We start from the raw sequence: 4,085 nt of genomic DNA on the forward strand, positions 1-4,085 counted from the left end.
ATGGGTAACCTTTTGCTTTAGCCACCCTATCCCACCAGAACCTTCTGAGGATGCTAATGGAATGCACTCAGATCCCTCTGTCCAAAGAATAAAGGGGGAAGCTTTTATCCACTGGCTCTATCCCTCCCTGGGCATGGACAGCCAGAAGGACACGCAGTCCCCTCCCTAATTCAGGCTTGCACATGCATGAGCACACAATGACTCTCTGCAGGGTTCCACTTCATCACTCCCGAGGAGCTGCAGGGCAGGGTGGGAGAGAAATACAGCATAGGATTGCTGCAATGTGTTGTCTAAGTACACCTGTTCACCTGCAGCAAACTTTTTCATTTTACTACTGAAGTATAATTTACTTCAATAATAAAATGAATGTACAATAAAAGATGAAATGAAGAAATTAGGTGTCCAGTTCAAGGAGGCTTGAAGATTGCACGTATCAGTGCAGCTATCACCCCGAGTTAGGTGGTAATGTCACCCAGAAAATGCTTTCATGTTTCCTTCTATTCAATTCTCTCCAATCTCAAGGTAACTGCTTTCTGACTTCTACCACTGTGTCTGATCTATAATTTCATAGAAGTGGAAATTAAAAGTACATACTCTTGTGTGTGACTGCTGTCACTCAATATAACATTTTTTAAGTTCATTCATGTCATAAGGTGTATTAGTAGTACGTTTCTTTTTATTGCTGGGTAGTATTTTTGCTGTTGGACTATACCACAATTTGTTTAGCCATTCTGTGGTTGAAAATAGTTTGGGGCTCTTGTGAATATGGTTGCTATAAATGTTCTTGTACAAGTCTTTTTATGGACATATCTTTACCTTTCTTCGGCATTAATATCTCGGAATGGAGTTACTAAGTCAAGGTGTATATATTTTACTTTATCAAAACATTACTGACATTGTGAAAAACCGTTTGGCAGATTCTCAGAAAGTGAAGTATAGAATTACCCAACAATTACACTTCTAGGTTTATAGCCCAAAGAAATGATAAGTAGGTCCCTGAAAAGATATTTGTGCATCGAGGTTCAGAGTGGCATTATTCACAACTGCCAAAAAGGTGGAAGTAATTCCACTGTCCAGCAGCTAATGAATGGCTAAACCAAATGTAGTATATACACATAATGGAATATTATTCAGCTGTAAAAAGGAATGAAGCTCTGATACATGCTAGAACATGAATGATCATTGAAGACATCATTTGAACAAAATATGCCAAATAGAAAAGAACAAATATTGTATGATCTCACATGAAATAATTTAAAATATGCAAATTAATTGAGTGAGAAATTAGAATACGGGTTACTAGAGACAGAGGAAAGGGTGGGAAATGGGAAGTTAATACCTAATTAGTACAGAATTTCTGTTTGGGGTGATGGAGAAGTTTTGGTAATAGATGATGGTGATGGTAACACTAAAAGTGATTAAATGGGAAGTTTTAGGTCATATATACTTATCAGAATAAATTTTTTTAAGTATAGAACTGTACAACACAAAGAGTAAATCCTAATGCAAACTCTGGACTATAGTTAATTATATAATTACAAAAATAGTGTTTCATCAATTGTAACAAAGGTACCATACTAACAATGCAAAATGTTAATAGGGAAAATTTGGTTTAAGGGAGGGTGGTATATGGGAACACTGTACTCCATATATGATTTTACTGTAAACCTAAACCCCCCCAATAAAAAATATTAAAGGAGAAAAACAACATCAGCAAAGAAATAGAACAGAAAATTTTAAAAAATGTTTCCATTTTGAAATAGATTTTCAAATCACCTTGTCAGTTTGATAGGGATTGTATAGAATCTGTAAATGTGAAGAGAAAGGATATATTGGTACTACATGAATCTCCAGATCCATGGATACAGTCTTGCTTTCCATTGTTTAAGCCTGAGAGTACAAGTCCTTCCTTATTGTCAAATTGGGTGTAAAAGTTTCAATATGTCATTATTAGTAATTACAATATATGTAATTTCTTCATATATATATATTTAACCCTTCATCACATTAAAGTTCCCCTCTTCCTAGATTAAGACAGTTTATTATAAATGGGTACTGAATTTTTTAGATCCTTTTTTTAAGTAACAGTTGAGATAATCATAGGATTTTTCCCTTTTACTCTGTTAAATGATGAATTACATCATTTCATAATATTAAATCAACTCAATATTTACAAGATACACTCCTAGCCCTGAAGTATCTATACTTTATTACATATGGATGGATTTGATTTGCTAATATTGATTAATGAATTTTGCCTCTATATTGTAAAACTTTCTGGTCTATACTTTGAATGTCATGGGCAGGTTTTGGAATGACAGTTTTCTTGAGGTAGAAACTGAGATAATTGTTTTTACTTCTTTCTTCTTTTCTCAGAAATATTTATAGTTATAAACTCCTTCAAAGCATCGCTTCATCATCATTCTACAATTTTTGATGCACTGTGTTTAAATATTTATTCAGTTCAAAATAGTTTAGATATCCTGGGTGATTTCTTCCTTGATCATAAATTATTTGGAAGTAGTTTTGCCTAATTTTCAAGTATTGGAGAATGATTGATCTCCAAGTTGTCTAAAAGAAGTGTATTGGGAGTCATAGCTATCATTTAAAATTCTCAAGTAGCCATTTGAAAAAGTTCAAAAGATATAGAGGGAATTACTTTTTAATTTTTGCTCTGAGCAGTACTTTATTGTGATCTTAAATTAATGCCTTTGTGGCCCTTCTTTTTTTGTATTATAAGCATGTTGTGCTTTTTTACTTTATAATTTATCTGAGAATTTTGCAAAATATCTTAAAGCAATATTTTTCCTCTCTCTCTCTCATAGAACAAAAAAGGTCATTTTTGAGAATACCTTAAGGAAACCCTAACAAGACTCCATTTCTAATTTACAAGCATGAGCTTACGAGCCTTTGTCCACTGCTCCTCTGTGTTCAAGAGGGTCCTGATGGAATAGCATCCACTGCTGCATCCAGGATCATCCACTAGGCCATTCTTCACACTGATCCTGTAGGGCAGACGGAGACCTAATCCCTTTTCTAGGCCTCTTCCTTGAACTGCTGCATACAGTCTAGGAAGGCCATCATTGCATTGTTCATAACTGAATAACAGCAGTTCAATGGATCATTTGTTAATGACCTCACATAGGAAAGGTTTCTGCAGGGAACAAGTCAGTACCTCTGAAATTTCAGCCCAATTTTTTGGGACAGAGCAATGAGCAACAAAGTTGTCTGTCCCCAAACAGCGTTAATCTCATCCCAGCTCACAGGGACAGTGGGGAGGCAGTCCAGTATAAAGTTATTGATGATTCCCAAGGGCCCTTATTGCCAGATATCAAATGTTGCACTGAAGACATTGGTTTTCTGCAGTCAGTTGAGTTGGGTCTGGGCATAGTTTAGCCTTTTGTCCACACTTGTCAGCATATCAAGCATTTCCAGCTTTCAAGTTCACTGTAATCCCTCTGGTACTGTTTTTCCTGTTGGACCAGTGCCTCGGTCTCTGTCTGAGCTGCCTTAAGATCTTCCGTTGCTCTTTTACCATTATTCTGCAGCTCCTCCAGCCACTGGACCAACCTTACTTCCTCCACCTTCAGGCCCATCAGCTCCATCTGCAACATCTCCTCACCCTCACTCATCAGCTACCTGATCTCCAAAGAGCATTTGTAGTTCTGATACTCAAATTCTGTGAAAGCATGTTGGGTATCCAGCTGCTCTGAAAGATTGTTGGTACACCCCTCATACTCTTTTGTGCCAGTGAGGATGTCAAAAATGTCCCCAGCAACCTTATGGATGCTGCTAAGAGATGCCATTGGGGTAAACTCCTCAAACAAGGTAAAGTTGGACTTCCCTTGAAGTCTTGCCTTCATCAGGGTGGGGTCTGCACCATCCTGTTGCTTTTCAGTTTCTGTCTCCTCCCTGGAGGTATGGCCTATCTCCTCTCCTTCTTCTGGCTGCTCCTGACTTGCAACAGCAAGTCATTGGGTGGTGCTGAGGCCCAGAGTCTCCAAGGACTAGTAAGATTTCAGGGGCTAGCTGCAGCACTGGCACATGAAGTGAATGAAAGGTTTTGATGCTCCCCTTGATTCTAA

The 4,085-nt window shown here is 37.4% G+C and overlaps 1 pseudogene; it reads right to left on the bottom strand.

Annotated features, from left to right (window-relative positions):
• Nucleotides 1-3,036: 3,036 nt before the first annotated feature.
• On the bottom strand, nucleotides 3,037-3,632 carry LOC143668947 (beclin-2 pseudogene; annotated as a pseudogene).
• Nucleotides 3,633-4,085: the final 453 nt, after the last annotated feature.

Source organism: Tamandua tetradactyla, chromosome 25 (genome assembly GCF_023851605.1).
Source record: "Tamandua tetradactyla isolate mTamTet1 chromosome 25, mTamTet1.pri, whole genome shotgun sequence".
Taxonomy (NCBI): Eukaryota; Metazoa; Chordata; class Mammalia; order Pilosa; family Myrmecophagidae; genus Tamandua; species Tamandua tetradactyla.